We start from the raw sequence: 25,410 nt of genomic DNA, 5'->3' as shown, positions 1-25,410 counted from the left end.
TCTGTTCTAACCCGACTGCACAGCAATTTCATTGAATGGCCACAAGTTCTTGTATTGTGAGAGAGGGAGAAAAGTACTTCTTTCTCTACTTTCTCCATCCCATGCATAATCTTGTAAACCTCTTATCATGTCACCCCGCAGTCGACATTTCTCCAAGCTAAAGATCCCCAAGCGTTTTAACCTTTCTTCATAGGGAAAGTGTTCCAAACCTTTAATCATTCTAGTTGCCCTTTTCTGGACTTTCTCCAGTGCTATAATATCCTTTTGAGATGCGGTGACTAGAATTGTACACAGTATTCCAAATGAAACCGCACCATCGATTTATACAGCACTTGTTGTCTTAAAGGTGCTTTCTTTATATCTCTCCCATGGGATCCAGGGAACTGGGCAAAGGAAGCTCTGGCTTTTTCCTTCCTTCCCCAGGGGACCAGGAGGGGAGGAGCCTCAGCCAATAGAAGGAAAAGAGACTTGGCTCAGTAACTCTACTGTGCGATTGAGAGAGCCTGTCAAAGCAAGCTATTCCTCCTCCATCCCTCCACAAGGTAGGAGCCTAAGTAGAGTAATTTAGCCTGAGTTTGTTAAGAGCTTGGAAGCTAAGCAGGCTTGGCCATCATCAGCTTGGATGGGAGACCACCAAGGAAGGCTCTGCAGAGGAAGGCAAACCACCTCTGCTTATCTCTTTAAAACCCCATGAGGAGGTCAACATAAGTCAGTTGTGGCTTGACAGTGCTTACTTATAATTAATTATCTGGAAAACTAGACAAGAAATGAAAAAAATCAGAAAAGAAATAATTGCTGTTAATTTCTCATAGGCCCCATTCATCCCTTCTCCTCTGTTCACAGAAACAACTGTTTTTATAGACATTGTCTTAGCACAGCTTCACAAACTATGACCTTAATTTTGATATTATTATGAAATGTATTTTTAAAAAATTTCTTTGCTATATCTCTGTTAATGAAAATGCCCAGGTAATGTTTTTAATGCCTAACAGGGCTTTTTTAAAAAAGCAGGAATGCACAAGAATGCAGTTCTGGCAGGCTACATGTCAAAGGGTGTGACCTAATATGCAAATGAGTTCCTGCTGGGCTTTTTCTACAAAAAAAGCCCTGATGCCTTGCTAATGGTAGGCACTTACCTACCTTATAAATATTTTTGAAACATGCCCCAATTCTTGCAAATACCGTTGCCTAGGTGTAAAATATACATAGGGTCGCAACTAACCAACTTATAAGACAATCTAGCCCAGTTCTCCTCCTCACTGCAGCTGTTGCCCATGCTGATCCCACAGTTCCCAGCATAACCTTCTTTGTAGAGGGTGCCCCTTTTTCACCAACAGCAAAGTTGGTCAGATCCAACTCAGTATTTTTCTCCCAGTATCAATCAGGTGAGCTTGTGACTCATCAATATTTATAGGCCTGGTCAAGATAGAAACATGAATATAGTGAATATTTCCCATTATGAACCCCTCAGAATAGCAACTAAGTAAAGCTGTGGGGAGCAGGCGGGGAGATGGAATATGCTGCTCAGAATAGGAATGAAAGATGAAAAAAGAAATGGTAATTTCAACCAAGAAAAGCATGTTTTTTTAAGCATCTGGATTAATGATGTGTAATTAATTCACTCATTTGCAGGACACAGTCACTGGGTGGGCAGGGTGGTTTGTAAAATAATCTTCACAATTTGGTGTGAGGGCTGTCGGAATGGGAATAACTGCATTGCCCATTTCTGATTCAGGAAAATCTGTTTTAGAAAACATGACCCATCTTCCTTCTAATTAGTGCCTTCAGGTACTTTATGTAACATCAATCTTATCTTACTGTAAAGGTTTCCTGCAGCAGTTAAAAAATGATGCACTTGCACGTGTGTATGTATATATGATGAGTGTATGTCTGTGAACACAAAGAATCAGCATGCACACACGCAACACCAGAGTCTTGATAGATTTGTTTATTCCTGTGTAACCTCTGTGTTTTGGGAGTTATTTATGTAGGCTGGAAAATTGAAACAGTTTAGCATCCTTCTTGTAATCATGTATTTGTTTCTGTTGTTTATATCAGAAAGGAAGCAGGATGCATCAGTTTTCTCTAAAATTAGCTCTCCTGCCCCTGTCAGCCATGCATAGACATTTTTGTAGGTGACATTAATAATATACTCCTTCCTTCCTAATTACGTTGTGTAGCCAGCATTTACACTTCACGGTAACTCACCAGCTGTTACCCGGTAGGAATGGGGAGTGATTAAAAAGGATATTTTTATTATTAGATCCCTATACCGTGTTCAATTCATGAAGGTTTATGACAGGTCAGCTTCTATCCTGTTATACACCATTTAGTGTAGTGTTGCCCAGAATGCTGATAACTGGTTCTCTTTTTTCTAATTTAAAATTGGAGACATTCTTCATTCTTTTACCCAACCAGGTTTATTTTTAGCATGTGTAAAAATGATGTATTTGCCCTCAGAAGTTAAACACTCCTATATGAGTCACTAATCTTTATGTGCCTTTGGAAGGAGAAGGACAAAGCAGTTACTTAAGCAGAGACACGAAAGCAGCCTCCTTTGTATGTAAGTAATCTTACTGCATCTTTGTAATGTGATCAATGGGATGCAGAGATGCAGAAGAATTGCCCATTCCCACCAGAGGTTGATTGGAATTTGGACGGGAGACAAGGCTACAGTAGTCACTTAAGTGAACACAAAGGTGGCCCCTGGGGGTCAGGTAATTTTGCTGAGCCTTTTTATCACTTGATGGAATGATCCAATTACATATAATACACAGATGTAACTACAGAGGTTGACTGGAACCAGCTAAAGGTGAAAAAGTCCCTCAGTCAGAGACACAAAAGTAGCATCCTCTTGGAGAAGGGAGTGGTTTTGCATCAGGATTGACTGATTGTTTTACATTAGGATTGATTGAATGATCCAATTACATCCAGTGCAGAAGTATAATAGAATTATCCATCCCAAACAGAAGCTAGTTGATAGGTGTTCAGAACAAGAACAGTGATTTATGCAGAGACAAGGTACTCTAGTCTCTGTTGTACTCTGGTCTCCCAGGAGCCTTTGCATGTTTATTTATTTCAGCTCCCGTAGAGCTCTGTCCTGCGCCTTAGGACATAGTTTGAGTATATTACTGCTTTAATGATTCAGAGAAGCTGCTGGTCAGGCATTTGCAACTATACTGTGTGTTAGGAACATTTTACCTCTTTCCTTCTCCACCCAAAAGAAGTCTGTGAATTCCTAACAGATTGGTGATTCTAGATTGTTATACAGAAAAAGGGTAATGTGCTGTGCACAAATGGACAAGCAAACAGCTTGCGCTAAGGATTCCTCAATGGAGCCTTGCATCCCACAATGGTTGATCTACAAATCTTTGGGGGACGAATGGGAGGCATTTGGAATTTTAGACAGCCCATTCTCCCCAGCTGCAATGACTTCTGTCAGTTGTTTTATACTGCTTACTCAGCTCTGAAGATAAAATCCCTATATTTCTCCTTGAGGCCTTTAAAAATAGCACGCAGTGAAGAGGAATCAAACCTAATATAACAGTTGGTAGCAGAGATGGGCACAAACAGCTAGTAGTAGGGATGAGCACGAATTTTGAGTGATTCATGGTTCGTGAACTGAAGTTTGTGACAGGTCAGCTGACACAACTTTTCCACAAACTTTCAAGATGTTTATGGCAGTTTGTGAATGGATACATTTCTAGACAGACTGTCTCCATTTAAGCAAAATGTTTACCAAGCTTCAAAGCATGGGGGGGGGGGTGGGATTCTCCAGCCTTGGAAACATCAGTACAGGTTCTCCAAAGCTTAACAGGCACAACTGGCTGCCAATAACAGAGTTCCCAGTCTGCACTATGGGGTCAGAATGTTATATATACTCTCAGCTCGGGTCTCCTCTGTTGGGTGTTGGCAGCTAGACAGAAGGTCAGGGAACTTGTTAAAAGCAGAGCAATTCATTTATTCCTGATTGTGAACAACATTCCCTTAGTGGGGTTTGGGTGTCAGGTGGACTCAGGACTCTGAGCCACCTTGTCTTTCTTCTTACACCAAGCTGAGGGGTGTAGCTATTGGGTGTATTGGCTGAGGACCCACATTTTATACTCCCGCCCCTCCTGATTGTGAACATCTCTTCCCTGGTGGGGTTTGGATGTTATGTGGACTCAGGGCTGTGAGCAACCCCATCTCTGCTCACACCAAACAAAGGGGCTTAGCTACTAGGTGCCTTGGCTGAGGACCCGCATTTATACCTTCTCACCCCTCCTGATTGTGAACACTTCTGTGTACCATAAGAGTGAAAGTGCGTGCAAGGGGTGCTCATCATGGGAGGAAGAAGTCCTCTCCTCCTTGCATACCACAGACCCCCATTCCTGGGCATCAGACCTATCCTGCAAACCCCACTAGAGCTCAGCCCTAGCAGGGCGTCACCAGTGGTCTCAGAGCCTCATTACCCAGTTCTGTTCCTGGGGTATCCACAGAGGCAAAAGAGTTGTTAGCACTGCCCAGACACCAGCAGTTGTTAACAGTCTTTGGGCAAGAGGACTCTGACAGCAATGATTCCACATCCCAACCCTCTGTTGCTGTTCCCGCCTTGATTACACCCCTTCATGGCCCCTCCTAGCCCAGCACCAGAAAGCAGCCGTGCCTCCCATCTTTCCTAATCCTGCAACCCCATTTGCAGCCCAGAATTTGGACATATTTCTGCACTCTCCCCAGTGACTCCTGTGTTGCAGAGTGCCAGGTATGCCACACCCATATCCAGAGAGGTGCAAATTGCCAACACTTGTCCTTCTCCATCCTCTGCAGGCACCTGCAAAGAGTGCACTCCAGTATATTGCCGCTGAAAGAGTGGCAGCCAGTGGGTGAAAGAAGAGGCCCATTCCCTCTCAGCAGGGAAAAGCAGAGGGGGAGCAGGAGGCCCCTCCAAGAAAGGCTTCCCATACTCGGGGTGCTGTGAGTGGGACATCAAGGCAGGCCACTCCCCAAGAAGTCATTCCTCCAGGGATGCTGACATTGTCAATCAAAAGGGCTATGAGAATGACCCAGGAAGGATGCTGCAACACAAGGCTCCCTGGTACTCTGTCTCCTTGTAGAGAACTATGAGCTGATAACTTTTTCCTCCCATCTACTGCTCCACAGTGGCAATGGTCAAGGCTCAGCTCTCCAGAATGCAAGGTAGAATGGTGCACCTCTGGAGCAGCCAGCAACACTCCCTCACTGCCCACTGATGGCAACCAGAGGACCACTCTGTCTGGACTGCCAGGGCATTGCCCAGGCCACAGGAGGGGACAGTCCAGGCTCCAGGTACAGAGTGGTTCTGCTTCATGCATAGGGAATGGATGCAAACCACATAGTGCAAAACATTGCCATGGTGATACAGAGTAGCCAGAGGCAGTGGGTGAGCAGCAGCAACATTGCCCTTAACTACATGGTCACAGACGCCAACATGTTGGCAGTAATGAATGTTGTGCACCTCAAGGACATCATCTGCCTGGTGTACATGTTTCACCTGGCGGTGAAGGATGCTGCGGGGCTGGGGAGCACTGTTAAGACCGTCTGGAATGCTGCCACCCTCAAGATGCAGTCCTTGCTCAAGACCTGCTGGCACCTGGATAACTACTTCTTGTGCAGCATCAAGTCTGTGTGCAAGAGGCAGGGAATGGGGAATAAGCCTGGACTTACCCATCCTCTGGTAGTCCACCTATGCCATGATAGTCCATTTACAGAAGATATCATCTAGTGCTTGCATTCTGGTGCTTGCAAATGGTCTGCTGTCGTGGGGTTGCTTTGAAACTCTGGAGATGTCTGCCTTTGTGTCCCTCAGACTTTTGGAGACTTGGGGGTGGTCCTGCCAGCTCAACATGCATTTCCATTCCTTTGCTGCATAGAAGAATATACCCCAATTGATAGGTGTGCTCTGGACCTGTGTGTTTCAGCCCAGAGGGGTGGGGCTGTGAGCATGCTTCCCTCTATTGTGGGGTGTAACTAGAATGCCTACCAAGCTGCCATGGGATTACTTTGAGGAGCCCCTGTCAGAACTCTGGGGATGTCTGCCTTTCTGTCCTTCAGAACCTTCCTTTGGGGGAGCTGCAGGTGTAGGGTGGTTGCTTGCCTTGCTTCCAGTGGCTGGCTGGGGGTGGGGGTGGTCTGTCCAGGTGAAGTTTCCCTGTGAGTTTGGTATCCCTGACTTTTTCCTGAGCCATTCCGTAGACTTCTATTACTGCAGCTAGCTTTTCCAGAGAGAGCACTGAGGAGACCGGGGAGGGGGGGGGGAGCTGTAACTGGGACTCCAGAAATGTAGTCTGCCCCCAACTTTGAGAGACTGTAGAGGAGCAGATGCCGGGGTGATGTTCCCTGTGTGTTTGGAATGTGTGGCTTGCAGGGGATCCATTCTATACACTTTTGAACCTGTGCCTGACATTTCCCCCAAAAGCACTTTCCAGGGGGCATCTTCTTTTACGGGCCATAACTTGGACTCTCTAATTTGCACATAACTTAGAGGTCATGCAGATGAGCACCAGGGGGAGGTCTACTCTGAATATGTTGTCTCTAACGTCCATAGGTTCTGTTGTATACACTCCTAAACCTGCACCTTTAATTTCCTCAGAAAACACTTTCTTATGGGGCACCATCTGGGTGGGGAGGTGCTGTAACTCAGACCCTGTAAATCCAATCCTCACCAATATCCTGTGCATTTGGTATCTCTAGCATGCTGCGGGCTGTTCTACTGCATCACGAACCTCACAAACTGAACCAGTTCAATTGTCGCCTAAAAGTTTGTGACAGTTTGTGGCTCATGAGCTGGGCACATAGTGAACCACAAACTTAAATGAACTGCATTTTCCTGGTTTGTGCCCATCCCTAATTGGTCGCCATCAGGCAGAAGGGTCTTGAACATATGCTTGAGAACTGTGTATCATATACATATATCACCAATAAACCTGCATTTGAACAGAGATGCTACATTTGCCTGGTCCGTGCCTATCCCTAGCTGGTAGCCATCAAGCACAAGGGTCTTACTGAATGTACACTTGAGATCTGTGTATCATGTGCAGATATCACCAATAAGCCTATGTAATTTAAGTTGCTTTCTCTGCAGTGTTGTTTTACTTGTGGCTTGGAGGTGGAGGCAGTGGATAATAACGCTATACACAGAAATCAGCCTTTCAGAACCCAATCATCTTCTACATGCCATCTTCTTTGAAGACATACTTGTCGCTGTCTCTTGAGACGTTGAGTGAGCAGGGCAAATGGTGAGGAAGCAAACAAACCAGTAGCAACACCAAAAGAACTAGAAAAAGGTAGAAACGTTCAATATTAGCCTTTCTGCTACAGAGGGATGCCCTTTCCTTCCTGCCCCTCTGCTACAGTATGTTTTAGAAAGCTACATGACAGAGATGACCTGTGTATTTAAAGGTGAATGGACGTTTACTTTCCAGATTGAAGTAATAGCTAAATTGCTCTTTGAATGTTAGTAACTTTGAGCCAAATCAGATTGCTCTGGGAACCTAAGGTGCAGCCAGGAAGCTGCAAAACTGTAAGGGGAAGATGTATTTTTGATCCAGAGAAATGACTTTTTTGGTGTGGGGATACCTGATCCTTCTCCTCCCACTGGTTTCCCATGATGTGAGAAACATATCCAGAACCTTAGCTGGAGGAGGGGAAATAGGAAGAGAAAGTGGTGAGAGAAAAGTGCTGAGAGGGGGGGTAGATTAAGCATCCCCTCCTACTATCTACTGCATATCGTATCCCCCCTCCTTTCCACTTCACTGCTGTTGGGTAGTGGCCTGGCTTCCCATACCTGGATCTGTTGAGGATTGCTCAGGTTCTATCCTGAGAGCATCTGAAAGGTAGATATCTGAAGGTCTGTTGCACAGAAGGCAAAGATTTGTTGTTTGCTGTGTCAGAGGGGGGCAAAGTAAGGAACAAAGTAGATGATATCCCCTGTACCATAGTCCCCAGAAGGACTGGGGCCTCCATATTAGTTTGTTTGTTTTTAATGGCACTGTGTTCCCATAACAGTCTTGGAAACTAAGTGTTGTCTAAATTGGTCCTAGGTCTAATGGACTAAAATCACAGGAAGGTGGATTTTGGTTCAGCATTTGGAGAAACTTTCTAATGTTGTGAGTAGTTTATCAACACTGCCATCTTCCTAGGGGATGGGTAGGCTGAACAGCCATCTGTTGGGATTGCTCTAGATTTGAATTTCCTACACTGAGCAAGGGTTTGGACTTTGTGAAGAAATGCATTGTTCTTTGGAGATTTGAACTAAGCAAAACCTTCAGGTGCTGGGAAGATCAAGTGGGTGACTTGTGTCAGATGAAGACCTTGGGCAGCCTCTGGAGGGAACAGTGGAATATGGCTTGCTGGTCAAAGCAGGACTGTTCTACCACAGGCTCTATGGTTTATGAGGGTCCTTCCAGCTCGCTAATGGTAAGCCTCGATAGACAGAATTTTTCTCAAATCTCCATGGTGGTCTTGGGTCCATCGCTGTCTTTTATCCTTAGTATTCCTCCTGTAAGATTAAAAAAGTAACCTACCTGCGAAGGTAGACATGGCAAAAATCTGTGAAAAACTTTGCTTTGTAAATTATTGAAAAATGCTTTGTAAATTATTGCTAACAAAAGACCATTCTTGCAGTCCATGCTGCCAGAACACACACCATTAACATAGATGTGCCACTTTCCGTCACCCCATTAGTCTTCCCAAATAGATATACGGGGGAGGTGTGAGTCACTCTAAGCCCTGCCGTTGCTTCCCTGCACAAAGCGTACTGATCTTCAGCAATGAATTAATATGGATTTTAAAGCTCCTTTGGTTTGACTATAGATTTTTCATTAAGCAAAAAGACATGATGTAGGAAAATAGACTGTAGCTGAAGGACACTTAATTACCTTTCAGATGGAGACTATTACAAGTGCAAGTATTACAGGATGTCCCTGTGAGGCTTTTATAACAGGTTGATTTGAAATTACTAAGGAGAAATGTGTAATTTAGTGAGCAATACTTCCTCTTGGCTCCATGCCTCCTTGAGGTCGCAGCTGACATGTGGAATGGTCAGACACCAATATCATCCAGTCAAATGCCCAACTTTCAGAAACAGCTGTAACATTCTTTAGTGGCTTACTACACTGTTGTCGCAATGGCTAATCCAAGAGGAGAGCCGTCTCTGGCTAGGGCTGCAGTGACTTGTAATGTATTTTGGTTAATTGTGGTTTAGTGCTTTGCACACTAATGGACTTTGCTTACAAAAATAATCTTTAAATGATCTGGTTCAGTTTTTCTACTTCTGTATTAAGCTTGTAATTACATTTTTACCCAGTGGGGTTTGGTCATATATTCTCTATTAGTTTAAATTGCCATTTACCACTACTGAGTGATAACCGTAGCAGATATATATTTTTTAATTAAAAAACAGTTTCAGAATGTCAGTCTTTGCATTAAAAATGTTCAGATACATTTTCCCCAATAATAAACCCTAAAATCTGTTGAACCTGGCCATAGCAACCAAGAGATTTTAGGTTCAGTTTTCATTCCCATTCAGGCATTTAAAAAATCTCTCTGTGCGGGTTTTGGGACTAGGATTCAAAATTGGTTTGACTCAGTCTAGTCGGTGGGACTCCTTTTGTCACAGAACAACCAAAAAGATGTGTCTGATTTTGCAGAAGTTATAAAATAGATTTTTTTTCTATGTAATGGGAAGCCAGAGTAAGGTTCATTGATACAGCTGTAAGAACCAAGGCTGTTTAAAGTGGGTTTTGTTTGGCTGAACTACAGATATGTTTCCTTGAACAGTATTAAACCTGAGTATGAGTTTCTCCAGGGCCACATCTCCAAAGAAGATTGACTTGCTGTGTTTTCATCTGGGTTTTTCCCCAAACATAATTGCATTTTTATAGTAACCAGTCTCATTTTTTTCCAGTTTTCCTGTCTGTGTAATAAAGAGAAACGTCTTCAGTGCTCAGCACTGGATCACTGTACAGTGGAATATGGAATGAAAAAGAAAAGCAGATACTCTTCACACATCACCAGACACATCTGTAAAAAGCTCAGTCACTTTCCGGCTTCATTTTAAAAATCTGTTAACGTTTTACAAGCAGCCATGAACCAGAGTGATCTGTCACACATGCCTCAGATATTTCCCAAAGCAGAACCTTTTCACAAAGGATTTCTTTTCTCAGTTCTGCTTTAACAAGGTACAGTGCTGCTCTGGAATACACGTCACGAACTGTAAGAACACACACATCTGAAATATATACATCTTTTATCAGTTTGTGTGGCTTTGGGTCAAATGCTATCTCTCTGGGCACTGATGTGAAATAGTCATCTGTCATAAGAACATCAGTATTGCTCTTCTGCAGCAGGCTAAAGGGACACATCTAGACTAGCATTCTGTTTTCTCAACAGTGTGCAGCCAACTGTCATTGCATGCTCATGAGCAAGGCATAATAGGTGTTTCCTTTTACCGGTCCCCAGCATCTAGTACTCAGAGATACACCACCATCGAACATGACTAATAGCCCCTGTGTGCACACTGTTCATGCTTTTCTTCTAATCCTGTTTAAAGGTCACTGAACATAGTTACCATTGAGCATGCCTTGTGGTAGTGAACTCCTTTCATTGTCTCTTCATAGAATCATAGAGTTGGAAGGGACCTCCAGGGTCATCTAGTCCAACCCCCTGCAAAATGCAGGAAACTCACAAACACCTCCCCCTAAATTCACAGGATCTTCATTGCTGTCAGATGGCCATCTAGCCTCTGTTTGCTAGAAGGAATGTCAGACAGAAGGCAGCATGGCATAACCCAGTCTCATCAGATCTTGGAAGCTAAGCAGGGTCAGTGCTTGGATGGGAGACAGCCAAGGAAGGCTCTGGAGAGGAAAACCATTGTCTTCCTCTGCAGCAAATCACCTCTGCTTCTCACTTGCCTTGAAAGCCCCTTACTGAGGTTGCCGCAAATCAGTTGCAGCTTGACACATACATATGTAGAAAGACTGTTTCTCAGGCCATTCCCACACACACACACACACACTACTGAATGACTGGAACTACCCTGTTGGTAAAAATGCACATTAAGTAAAATAATCGTTAGTCCCTCCCAGCTAGCTTTCCAAGCACAGGCAACAGGGTTGCCAGACATGGGAGAAGTGAGAAGATGAGTACTCATTGGAGAGGCAGTAGTCTTTTGGTGTGACTGGGAAGAAGATGATATTGGATTTATATCAAACCTTCCACTTCAAATCTCAGAGTCTCAGAGCAGCTCACATTCTCCTTTACCTTCATCCCCCACAACGGACACCCTGTGAGGTGGGTGGGACTGAAAGGGATCTGACTGCAGCTGCCCTTTCAAGGACAGCTCCTGCGATAGCTATGGCTGACTCAAGGCCATTCCAGCAGTTGCAAGTGGAGGAGTGGAGAATCAAACCTGGTTCTCCCAGATAAGAGTTCACGCACTTTACCACCACACCAAACTCACACTGGGTAACAGTCTAGCACTAGCCCCAAACTCTGTGTCCCAATGCAATGTTGACAACTTCTAGGTCACATCAAAAGTGACAACATTGCATAGCGGCAAAGATCCCCTCTCCATTTTTCCAACCTGCTTCTGGTTGCCAATCAGATGAGCATCGGTGGGCATCTGCAACAATTACCAGGAGTTTGCCCGCCATTAGTGGGCACCTGGTAAGCCTAACAGACAGCCTGCATAAAGTTCTTTAGCTTCACTAAAAAACTATGATGGTGTTAAATGAAACTAAATCACCCCCGTTGGTCTTTCTGCTGATCTATTTGCTTGGCTAAAGGCAAGACAAATAATTGATACAATTCTGTGATGGTGAGAGTTGTACCATGTTATATATAAGAAGCAAAAGAACTTTTCTGATCTACAAACTGCAGTTGCATCCATAATGAATTTGAAAAAGACCGCCCTGAATCATTGTAATTGCCCAACATAGACTGTTCATGCTGCAGGCATTATGAGCGGTGCCAGGATTGCTGTCCCACTAGAGAGACTCTTATGAAACTATTAACTGTAATTCAGGAATCCATTTCCTTTGATTTAATCAAAAATTGTGTGCATAAATGTGCTGAAAAAATAGTTTAAAATGACAGTAGTGGTTGTAAATGCAGGCAGGCTTCTTTGAAACTTCCCCCTCTCTTGACTGAGAAACTGTGGAGTCATAGAATATTCACAAACATTGTAACCAGTAAGGAATAGAAGTGTCAGCACAAAGACCTAAGGAAGAAACAAACTATTTGGGGTGGAAAGCATGTGCAGAGGAGTAAGGAGACAGCAACAATCAACTGTACAGATTTGTGACTGGGGCAGTGTGTATGTATGAGAGCCAGTTTGGTGTAGTGGTCAAGTGCACAGACTCTTATCTGGGAGAACCGGGTTTGAATCCCCATTGCTTCACTTGCAGCTGCTGGAATGGCCTTGGGTTAGCCATAGCTCTCGCAGAGTTTATCCTTGAAAGGGCAGCTTCTGTGAGAGCTCTCTCAGCCCCACCTACCTCACAGGGTGTCTGTTGTAGGAAAAGAAGATAAAGGAGATTGTAAGCCACTCTGAGACTCTGATTCAGAAAGAAGGGCAGGGTATAAATCTACAGTCATAGAATCATAGAGTTGGAAGGGACCTCCAGGGTCATCTAGTCTAACCCCCTGCACAATGAAGGAAACTCACATGTACCTCCCCCTAAATTCACAGGATCTTCATTGCTGTCATGGCCATCTAGTCATCTTCATCTTATGTAATGACTGATGATTTATTGATTAAATTTTCAATTGCAGTGCATACAGTTTTCTTACAAATCCACATTTTTAAATGTGCAGGGCTCTGGGTGATTTACAACATATTTAAAACAATTACAGTAGAATAATTACAGTAAAAACATAATTAAAAACATACAAGAGATTAACACATTGTAAAAACATTGGTTGTTGTAGATTTTCCAGGCTGTGTGGCCGTGGTCTTGGCATTGTGAGACCTGATGTTTCGCCAGCCAGTGTGACTGGCATCCTCAGAGATGTAACCCAGAAAACTGGAGTTCTCTCTGGGTCAAATTGAGAAGAAGTTGGTAGGCAGGTAATTTATATCTACTCGGACAGGTGGGGTAGGGCTAGGCTTCCCAATCCCCAGGTCCCAGCAGGAGATCCCCCAGTTTTACAGGCTTCCCCCTGCCCCGGCCCCACAGTCACCATGTACCTCTAGAGCTCCAGCAGGTTTAGAAACCTGTAAACAGGTCCGTTTTTAAAATGTGTGCCTTTAAAGTTGAGCAGGAAACAGGAAGCGCTTCATGGGGAAGGGTCAGCAGCAGTTTCGTCAGAGCACAGACCTTCCATTTGTTTTGCTTTCGTTTTCAGAGCAAGTAAAGTTGTGGAGGAACCAAACTCAGTAAGTGTGTGTGTGAGAGGGAGGGAGGGGGCATGGATTCCCTGGCTTGGAGGCCCTCCCCCTGCTTTAGAAAGTGGCGGGGGGAGGGAAATGTCTACTGGGCATTCTATTATTCCCTATGGAGAATGATTCCCATAGGGAATAATGGGGAATTGATCTGCAAGCATCTGGGGCTCTGGGGGGGGGGGATGTTCTTTGAGGTAGAGGCACCAAATTTGCCACATAGCATCTGATGCCTTTCCTCAAAACATCCTCCAAGTTTCAAAAGTATTGGACCAGGGAGACCAATTCTATGAGCCCCCAAAGAAGGTGCTCCTATCCTTCATTATTTCTAATGGATGGAAGGCATTGAAAAGGTGTGCAGTCCCTTTCAGTGTGATGGCCAGAACTCCCTTTGGAGTTCAGTTGTACTTGTTCCAACCTTGCTCATGACTCCACCCCAATGTCTCCTAGCTCCACCCCCAAAGTCCCCAGGTATTTCTTGAATTGGACTTGGCAACCCTAGGTAGGGCTGAGTCATTATCTTGTGGGTGCTTCCTGGGCTGTGACATGCTAATGGAGGAGCTTACCTGAGGAGGTTCTTTTGTATATGGATTGGCTATTGTCATTCTAATCTTATCTGTAGTGCTGTTGTAAGTTGTAGGACATTTTGTGTTTTTCAGGACTGGAAGCCATTCCCTATTCATTTTTAAACTTTGTTCCTTCCTGTTGAAATTGTGTTTGTGTTTATGGATTTCAGTGGCTTCTCTGTGTAATCTAATGTTTGAGAATAGTAGGAATTGTATATGTTGAATAGATTGAGTGCATGTAAGATGTTGCAGCTGAAGGGTGAATCCTTGTATATATTTCCAACCTGTAAAAAAATTCCTTTGTTTGTTATATTTTATACTTAAGAAAAATCAAACTTAATGTAGAAAGGCAAGCGTAGAACATAAGTTTTGGGTCCAAAGAAAACAAAGCATAGGACTTTGCATTTTGAACTCAACCCTCTAAAACATAGTGAATATTCCTGTGTTCCATATCTGATATTGCAAACAAAATATATTTCCCCATAAAGTAATAACATCACTTAAATTAACAAATTGAGTATGAGCTGTTGTTTTTTCTCTACAGTATTTTGAGATTACTTAATAAAGTGGTAGCTGGAATTGAGCAGCAGTTACCTGCTTAAAGATGGAACAGTTATACATTCCAGAAAATATTGTATTGCATTTACAAAATTCATGCAGAAAAATCAACCCAATTTTCCCCTACATCTTCAGTGTGATCTACATGATAGATGTGTTTTAGCCTATGTGAGGTTATGTTAATAGGTCTTAACAAAGCTCTTCTTTGAGTTAAAAGATGGAAGTTGATATGATGTATACCACCAAACCCAATGAAAGGGAATTGGAGAATACAGGACTCTGCCTGTTCATTTAGCAAAACTTTGTATTTCTGAAGAAATATCTGATACAATCCTCCTGGCTAGTACATTCTTGTATTAAGAGTATTTTCAATTGCAGTGCATACAGTTCTCTTACAAATCCACATTTTCAAATGAGACATACCATTTAATGTTGTATCTGAAAAAAATTGATAGTTGGGCAGTTTATATGGTCACATTTGATTTTTCTGTCCACTGAAATAATAAAATGTCATTTCCAATTAAATGACTGAACATCGCTGGAGTATGAGTTTCCCACAATATTCCCCCCTCAGGATATAATTTCCATTGATTTGATATTATTGTTAATATACTGTAACTTACTGCCATGATTTTCACTTGTTTTAAGACTGAGCACATCTGCAGAACCATCCGAACGGCATTTCAGCTCGTTCCTGCTAGTGTTCTTACTCTGTCTCTGTTTTTCATCAATATCACTTTTAAAAGTCATAAGGCCAATAAAATAGCCCATCCTTCTTTAAATAAGGGGTTCAGTTGCCAGTTAAAAACATTCAAACATTATGTGTCAGCCATTACTTTATGCCTTAAAAAGTTGATTCAGACTTGTAAAAATTGTGAGGTTTGGCTCATGTTTTTCCCCGTCCTGTAACTATGGAATCTGAAGACTATAAACATAGTTCTGATTAGATTATAAAATCAAGGGGGGAAATCATTATAATCTTAACGCATGCAAATAAGTTCACATTAATAATGCAAGTCAGTCAATTGTAGATGATAACTCCACCACAGATCTTGATGTTCTTCAGTTGAATACTTTACCATTCCTCTCTTTTTGGCTGTTGTGTTCATCTTAATGTTGTTTTTCCACAAAGCCAAAGACCAGATGTCAGAAGTTAATGATATATTCACTGTAAGAGGAATTTTAAAGGTAGATCTGAATTCAAGTTAGTACTTCAGCAGCTGTTTATATCGTTATGGCCCAAGTGGCATGATTGCCAGGCATTCGGCAAGGACAACCAAACCTTGTCTATCCTCCAATGTAATGAGAAATGTCATGTTAGGCAAGGGGACTGGGCAGTGAGAGAAGGCAAGAAAGAGAGAATTTGAAAAGAGCACAAACTTCCTTGGAGGCAGAATGAGACAAACTTCAAGATGTTTTGTATGTCTCGATTTTTTTTTCTAGAAAAAGGCCTTTTTTGTTCCAACAATTTATTTTTTTTCTACCTACAGTACCATATTATTTTTCAGCAGAGGTCTATTTGCCTTGAGTAAACTCTTGAGCTGTACTGATCTAGTTGAGAAAAAATGGTGATGTTGAAGTACACTTAATAATAACATAGAAGCATATCTAGGATAATTGATGAGGTAGTATACTAAAATAAACTGAACTGTTTCAATGGAAACCCATATTACATGTACTGTTTTCCTCTTGCACATGATAATAACCAAACCAAGAACTTCATAAATCTTAGTTTTATGTATCTCTGCCAGTAAAAGTTGATGGTATTACACATCTGAGCTGCAGAGAGAATAAATACAGCCCACTAGCAGGTGCCATGACCAGCTAGATGTTTGACACACTTTTATTTGCGTTTTGTGTTCCTGGCTAGTAGGAAAAACAGACAGGCAAACTGACTCTTGGTCTATAGTCATCTTGGTACATCACAATCTCATATCCCATATGGGATATTGTAAATAGATCTCTCCTGGAAGGGCTTTTTCCAACGTCTCTTAAAGAGGCAGTGATCTGCCCTCTCCTGAAAAAGTCTACTTTAGACCCGGCCAAATTGGCACACTATCGACCAGCCTTGAATTTACCCTTTTGGGGGGAAATTATTGAGAGGGCAGTAGCGCTACAGTTTTCTGGAGGACACTTCTGTCCTAGATTCCCACCAGTCTGGCTTCCGCCCAGGCCATGGGACGAAGATAGTTTTGGTCGCCCTGATGGAGACCTTCAGCGACATCTGGATCGAGGTGGCTCAGCAGTACTGATGCTGTTAGACCTGTCGGCTGTGTTCGACACGGTCAACCATCAGTTACTAGCCCACCGCCTCGCTGATGCAGGGATTCAGGGGCTAGCCTTACAGTGGCTTTCCTCTTTCCTTTGCGGTCAGGGACAAAGGGTGTCAATTGGGGAAGAGTCGTCCCGGAGACACCCGCTTAATTGCAGTGTGGCTCGGGGGGCGATTCTATCCCCAATGTTGTTTAATACCTACATGCGACCCCTTGCACAGATTGTCCAGAGGTATGGGCTGGGTTCTCATCAGTATGCTGATGACACCCAGCTCTACCTTCTGATGGATGGCTGACCTGACAATGTCTCAGAAAGCCTAGATCAGGCACTGAAAGCCGTGGCTGGTTGGCTAAAGCTGAGCCGACTGAAGCTGAACCTGGTGAAGACAGAGGTCCTTTGCCTGAGTCGTGGCGGCCTGGGCAGGGAAATCCCCCTGCCAACTTTTGACAGGGAGCCATTGACAATGGCGTCCAAGGTCAGAAGTTTGGGGGGGCTATTAGAGGCCTCCCTGACGATGGAGGTCCAGATAGCAGCAACTGTGAAATCTGCCTTCTTTCACCTTAGGTTGGCGAAACAGTTGGTTCCTTTCCTTGACCATGGCGACCTGGCAACTGTGATTCATGCAAAGGTCACCTCAAGACTGGACTACTGTAATGTCCTCTACTTGGGGCTGTCTTTGTCGCGAACCCGGAAACTTCAGCTAGTGCAGAACACAGCTGGGAGGTTGCTACTGGGGCGGCCCAAGTGGGAGCACATACAGCTAGCGCTGCAGGAACTGCACTGGCTACCAATAGTGTACCGGATTTGTTACAAAGTGCTGGTTATTAGCTTTAAAGCCCTATATGGCCGAGGACCCATTTACCTAAGGGACCGTCTGTCCCCACACGTTCCCCAGAGAGTGCTGAGTTCTGGATCTCAGCATCTCCTAGTGATCCCCGGGTTGAAGGAGGCGACCACCAGGGATCGGGCCTTTTCAGTGACAGCCCCCTCCTGGTGGAACCAATTGCCGAAAGAGGTTAGGGCCTTGCAGGACATTGTTCAGTTCCTCAAGGCCTGTAAGAGCATTCTCTTCCAGAAAGCCTTCAGTTGACTGTAGGAGAATCCTGGAAGAATCCTGGAACAACTATCTTATTGAGAATGAGTAACATCTAATCTAGCACTAACTGCATACTGTTTTTAATTTATATGGTTTAATGATTTTATTGATTTTATGATTGCGATCATTGTTCTGTGATCTGATGTAAACCGCCCTGAGCCCGCCTTGGTGGGGAGGCCGGGGTATAAATCAAATTAAACATAAACATTAAACATAAACATCTCTAAACTAAGATTAAAAGAATTTCATTAGTCATTAGTTTAGAAAGAGACAGGGAGAGTGCTTTCTTCCTACCCTGAATAGTGATAGGGACTTGGGGGCAACCAATGAAGTTGATGGGCAGAAGATTTAGGACTGACAAAAGAAAGTACTTCACAGAATGTCAGACTGTGAAACTCACTGTCATGGGATGTGGTGATGGCCATTAGTATAGGTGACTCTAAGAAGGGAGTTCCCTGAGCTGGATGGCCCAAGCTGGCTGGATCTCCTCAGGCCACACCTGGAGTATTGTGTGCAGATCTGGAGGCCTCACTTCAAGAAAGATGTGTACAGAATGGACCAAGTGCAGAGGAGAACAGTGAGGATGATCAGAGGCCTAGAGACCAAGCCCTATGAGGAAAGGCTGAGGAACTTGGGAATGTTCAGAATGGAGAAGAGGAGGTTGAGGGGGGACAACTTAAATATTTCAAGGGCTGTCACTTAGAGGAGGGCATGGAGCTGTTCCTGTTGTCAGCAGAGGAGAGGATTCATAATAATGGGTTTACATTAAGGGTGGGAAGGTATTGACTGATTAGGAAAAACTTGTTTACAGTAAGAGTTGTTCAGCAGTGGAATCAGCTACCAAGAGAGATGGTGAGCTCCCCTCCAATCTTAAAGCAGTGGCTGGATGAACACTTGTCAGGGATGCTGTATGCTGATCCTGCATTGAGCAGGGGGTTGGACTGTATGGCCAGTATGGCCCCTTCCAACTCTATGATTCTCTGATTCTGTGATTCAGATCTCCTGGCTCTGGATACTGTTTGAATGGGAGACCACCAAGGAAATCCAGGGTTACTAGGTGGAGACAGACAGTGGCAAACCACCTCTCTTCATCTCTTGCCTTGAAATCCTATGGGGTCAGCATCAATGTTCCCTCTAAACTGAGTTAGCATGAGTAGCTCACAGATTTTTAGCCTTCAGCTTACACATTTTTGTCTTCGCTCAGGAAGGATGACCCCAGAGCACACTAATGTATGCAGTAGCTCACAAGTTTAATGCCAGTAGCCCACAAAGCAGAATTTTTGTTCACAAGACTCTGCAGCTTAGAGGGAACATAAGTTAGCTGCAGCTGGATGGCACTTTTGACTAAGAAGGAAGTAGACAAAATTATTAAAGACAGATACATTTTGGGCTGTTTAGCTATGATAACTAAATGGATCCTTCATCTTCAAAGGTGTTATTTCTCTAAATAGGATTGCCAGAACCCCAGTCTGGCTAGGAGATCCCCCAATCTTCAGGGCTCCAAACCACTGGCCCCAGCTGACTGGCAGCGGGATCCCCACCCCCAAACAGATATGTCGTCAAGTGATGTCCCTGATGCAATAACATCATTTGGAAGTGATGACATCAAGTCACATGACAATGCTTTGGGGACAACGCTTTTTATGGTTTTGTAGCAAAAAAAAATCCCATAGAGTTTTTGCCCCAAACCTGGAGTGTTGTGTGTGATGTCAGTGATGCGATGACATCACTTCTGAGTGACATCATCATGTCTGGGACGTTGCATGCATGGTAAAAGACTCCCAGACTGCGTTCAGGGTTGGACCAGGCAACCCTACCTCTAAACAGCAGGGCCAACTTATCCATTAGGCACAGTAGGCACAATGCTTAGTGCTCCTGGTACTTTAGGGAGCCACAAAAGTGTTTGAATTTTTTTTTTAAATCAGAAGAGGGGGGGAAAGAACTTTTAGGATCAAAGAAAATATTTTAATTTTTTTCTCACATGAGAAAAAAAAATAAATTTTAGTGCTCATGGAAATCTATTAAATTTTACCCAGAACAGAAAAAAATGAAGTATTTAAAGCTATATAAAATAATTTTAATATTGGTATTATTATGGTGGGAGGAGCCCACAAATGCAAAAGTGTCTAGAGCCCTTGAAAGTCATTAATGTGGCCCTGCTAAACAGTAGTTGTTGGGGATGAACAATTTTGATCACTCTGGGGTAGGTTTGCCAAGTCCGATTCAAGAAATATCTGGGGACTTTGGGGGTGGAGCCAGGCGACATTGGGGGTGAAGCCATAAGCAAAATTGTGACAAGCACAATTGAGCTACAAAGGGAGTTCTGGCCATCACATTTAAAGGAACCACACACCTTTTAAATGAGCATTTTGAAGTGAGTCATCAGATGATATGTTGAAAATGTGGTGCCTCTACCTCAAAAAACAGCCCCTCCAGAGCCCCAGATACCCCCAGATCAATTCTCCATTATATACCCTATGAGAATCGATCTTCATAGGGAATAATGAAGTGCCCAGCAGACATTTCCCTCCCCCCCCCCCAATTCTGATGACTCTGAAGCGGGGGAGGGCCTGTTCTCACCTGGGGATTGGCATCTCTACTCACAAGTTGCTGAACTTACAACTACTTCAAAGTAACACAGAGCAACCAAAGGTTCAAGTTTACCTTTCCTATGCAAACGGCCTCTGAAAAGCTTATGCAACCAACGGAGGGTCTGTGCAGCTTTCATAGCCACTAGGAACAGCCATGTTCTTCTGCCTACTCCCCCCCCCGCCCCCGTTCAGTCTTCAAGACAGACAAACCATCCCAAGAGGAAGCCTCCAGAGTTGGAACGGGGCATGGTGGCTGTGGGGGTGGGACTTCCCCCCACTAGCCAGCTGACTGGGAGCGGGAAGGAGCCTGGGAAAGCGGGAGAACCCTCACTGGGACCTGGGGATTGGCAAGATACTGGACCATTAATCTGATTTCATAGGGTTCATCTTATGTTCTTAGGTTTTAACCATTCACACAGCCTGTTACCTTTGAGTTCTCTCTCTAGTGCTGCTACACATCACAGTCTAGTCTAATGTTTATTGCAAAGAAGGGCCTACAGAAGTACCTCAGGAGCCTGTGGGGCTTTTGCTGGTTTCTTGCCATTCTGGCTCGCATGGAAGCAACTTTATAGATGTTAAATTTAATCATGTTCGATGTCTTCCATATGTTTGTGACAACATATTTTACAACTGGCTGCCATCTGTCTGCTCTTCATGGATTCCAAAGAACAACTTGGATTCTTCTTAAAGTTTTAATAGATAATGGTTTCTTAGCATATGCTTAAAATGCCACAGAAATGGGGAAAATGAGAGGGAAGGACACCCAGAGAAAAAAATGGGAGAGGAAAAAAGACACTTTGACACTTTCTTTTTATATCTGTTGGAGAAATTCAGACATCCTTAAAGGAACGTTTTAAAAGTACTTTACTTTGGGTTGCCTGTGCTCATAGACTTCACTGTTAAAATGCAATATTAACAGGGCTTAAAGAAAGTTACTAGCAGCATGAATAGAGCAATGGCATTTTTTATGTTTATTCTGTCTTCTAATCCTCAACATGGCACCCATGGGGTCCACCAATGGGTTTCCAGAAACCCATTTGCTCTTCCCTCAAAATATTTCATCCTAAAGCAAATAACAAATTCTGAGTTTTCTCTACCCACTGAAGCAGGAGGCACTTCAGAAGAACTCAGAGACACTGCAAGGAGCACCCATTCAGAAACAGCTGCCTGCACCCTAGGAGGATTGCATTTTGTGACTGATTGCTGCAACCTGTGGAAGACTTTTGATTATTAGCCCTAGCCCCCATGGCAGGCATTTTATGGTTGTGCCTCATGGTGCCCACTTGGTGTAGCAGTTAAGAGTAGCAGTCTCTTATCTGGAGAACCAGGTTTGATTCCCCAGTCCCCCGCATGCAGCTGCTGGGTGACCTTGGGCCGCCACAGTTCTCTCAGAGCTGTTCTCTCAGCCCCACCTACCTCACATGGTGTCTGTTACGGTGAGAGGAAGGGAAGAAGATTGTAAGCCCCTCTGAGACTCTGGGAAAGGCAGGGTATAGATCTAATCTCATATTCTTCCCTATTCTCACTATTCCAAAGGTCTCCATAGCCTCACCAGGATCAGATTTGGGTGCGACTTTCCCTATAAAACCTCACATTTATTTCTTTGAACTTTAGCCCATCTCAATTCTAATTTGACACACTGATAACATTCAGCTAACTTGCATTTATCATATTTGTGACCAAGAAATGAAAACTATAAAAAGTACAATGCATTGGGTTGTTCAGCGCTGCATATCGTACTAGGCTGAAGAGGCAAAGGTGCTTAGATGGAAATCCTATTTGGTCCAAATTATACAAAACACCTCTAGATATTGCAAGTACTTTTGCAAGGAAACCCTGAAACTTGACAACAGGCATGCTGATAGTAGGCTATGTAGTAATTGTTTTAGTCTATCTTCTCCCTTCCAGTGCTGGAAGCGAATGACTATTTAAAACCTAGTTTTAAATATCTTGTGCTTGTGTTGCGAGTTAATTTGCATTTGACGGAATAATTTCATTTGTTCTGCATTGCCTGGCTTCCAGACAAATTGAATGCAACTTTCAGCAGTATTTTAGGTTTCCTAATACAATTATCTGTAGAGTTTGGGAGACTGAATATAAAATTGCAAAGCATACAAGCCTTGCTTTACAGGAGATAAGTTATGGCCAACTCACACAAATAGAATAGCTGTATATAGCCCATTTTCCTTGGAAACAGGAAAGTCACTGCCAAATGTTCCAAGTACTTCTGAACTGTACTATAGGAGAAGGACACAGAGCTTCTGCTTTAAATCATTACAGTGGACATGAAAGCCAGAAACAATGGCAACATGCATCCTGTATTCACTTGTGAAAGCATAGAGCTGAGAATTGCACATTACTGAGCACTTTCTTGTTGTTGCAGCATGGTAATTGCTCAACTACCACCTACACACTCTCTACATGTTTTCCTTCTGCAACAGAAAGAAAATTGGCCATCCAGCTACCGTGCTGATACCAAATGGCAAGCTGAATTCTGCTGGCAGGGGCAGACATGAAGGTTCATAGTGGCCCCAGGCAGTGTGGGAGTACAAACCTAGTTATGGATGTAGAGCCCATAGAAAATACTGTGACCCCCACCACCACCAACCAGTGTATCCATGGCTGCCCACAGTGAAATGATGATTTGTCTTTTAACCCCAAAGTGATCTTTCTCAATTATTTATTTATTGTTTAAATTTATATCCCACCCTTCCCTGTACACAGGGCTCAAGGAGGCTCACAAGAAGTTTAAAACATAATAAATAGGATAAAACAATAAAACAGTTCTACAATACAATTGGCAAATCCCGATGACTGAGGTCTATAAGAATGCCCAAGGTCGAAAGGGCTGTGGGCAGACAACCCTTAGTAATTAAATAACTAAGTCAGTGCAGTTATCTGAAAAAGTCTTAACTATCGATAATTGGGTATTAGTGATGACTGTGTTTTCTACTGATATGATCTATTGTATCATCTTCTCTTGGAGAAAAAGTAGATCCTCTTCCTCTGAAAGACTGGCTTATGTGAGTTAGGTCAACTACTCTTATGTCTAAATTGACGTACTTTAACAGTTAGCAAAAATGAATCAGCTTCTCGTATTCATAGAAAATCTATTTTTATTGATTGATTGTTGGGATACAAGTATTCAGAATATTAGCCTTTTCATTATTTGTTATGTATGGAGGGGAAACCCTTTAAATGTTGAACCTATAAGAATTATTTTATAGAACAGAGATGTAGCAGTATTGTTCTTTGTGTTTATCACTCTGTATTATTTGTGTTGGGAGGAAAGGCAGAATATTGTCAGATCTCAGAAGCTAAGCAGGATGAATGCTTGGGTGGATGACCACCAAGGAAGACTGCAGAGGAAGCCAATGGCAAACCACCTCTTCTTCTCACTTACCTTGGGAGCCCCTTACTGGGGTCACCATAAGTCGGCTGAAATTTGACAGCACTTTACACACACACACGCACATTATTTGTATTCACGGCTTTTTTTGAGCAGAAACAGAGTTCCGGCTAGCTTGCTGTTGGGATGTGTGGCCTAATATGCAAATGAGTCCCTGCTGGGCTTTTTCTACAAAAAAAACCCCTTTGTGAAACAATGGCGATGTCAGGGGATGCGACCTAATATGCAAAAGAGTTCCTGCTGGGTTTTTTCTACAAAAAAAGCTCTGTTTGTATTACTTTGTATTTATAATATTTTAATGTAGTCTAGCAAACCGTTATCTTCATGAAGACTGGTTGTGGTTCACTTTTCTGCTGAGGCCCACATGAGAACTGAGGTTAATATGCTGTGTACATAGTGTGCTACTGCAAAGGTAGACACAAGGATGGGGCAATAGTAGAAATATATATCAGGTCATATATGAAAAGGTTTGATGATTCATCACCAGCGAGGAAGAAAACACAGAGCTGTAATAAGTATCTGATCTGGAGGGCTTTTGATGTTGGGGTGGAAGCTTTATAAGAGGAAAAAGTAATAGACTGTTAGAATTTACATTTTAACTGATGCAGAATGGTCTGCTAAAGACAGATCAAAGAGAACAAAATGAAAAACTTCAAAATAATGATAGCGACAATACCAAAACACATTAATTTCTTAATCAGAAGGTATCAACATGTTTATCAACGTGCATGCATCAGTGAAGAATGACTATTAGTATATCCACCCATGTGTTTACTGCAATGTAGGGAATGGAAATTTCAGACTCCCTCTGAGTATTGTTCATTTGATTTCCTTCAAAAAGCTGAAGATGCAATGAATGTATGCATAGATGTAGGCTGAAAGACATTTATCAGCATGTCCTGTCTTGTGACTAAGAGCCAAATCAGACATCTGAATGTCATTTGTTTGAAATGTATTGATTTAGTACAGTTATTAGTTGCTTTTCAACTTGAAAAGTTCTCAAAACAGTTTTCTCAGTAGAGGATTAATGTTAGCATCAGGATTCTTAGCCATATCTGGGGAAATAGTTGTTTAGTTCTTTGGTAGTCTCTGCCATTCTGGCTGCATATTGGTGGAACTCAAAGGATTTCCCAAGAGGGCAGAAAGCATAGAAAGTTTGATCTGTGTTGATCTGAAAAACGATTGCATAATGGCTATTTACTTTTTTTTAAAAAAAAGGTGGAGCTAACTTGGGGTGTGAAAGTTGTCAGGCAAGGAAATAAAGCCAATCTACACGTCATGAAGTTGGAAGTTGTCCTTTGTTTCATGGCAGAGAATGACTTCAGTGATCTGGATGCTTTGCAGGTGGCAGATTGTGGCAGTGCTCCTAATTTTAGCTTGGGGCTGTTTGACTTAACTCAGCTATGCCACCTTGTGTTACTTTCTGCCACAGCTCTGATGCACTATGGCATTTGGTTCTAATCTCTGTCATACAAAACTGGTGTATTCTATTTTAAGAATCCCTCACTTTCCCATGAGAC

General features: G+C 43.0%; 1 protein-coding gene across 2 annotated transcripts in view; it reads left to right on the top strand.

The window, feature by feature from the left end:
- The window catches only part of PPM1L (protein phosphatase, Mg2+/Mn2+ dependent 1L), a 229,727-nt gene that overhangs the window by 138,124 nt on the left and 66,193 nt on the right, over positions 1-25,410 (top strand). The window lies entirely within an intron of this gene.

Source organism: Heteronotia binoei, chromosome 6 (genome assembly GCF_032191835.1).
Source record: "Heteronotia binoei isolate CCM8104 ecotype False Entrance Well chromosome 6, APGP_CSIRO_Hbin_v1, whole genome shotgun sequence".
Lineage (NCBI taxonomy): Eukaryota > Metazoa > Chordata > Lepidosauria > Squamata > Gekkonidae > Heteronotia > Heteronotia binoei.
This window is presented reverse-complemented; position numbering and strand designations above follow the sequence as displayed.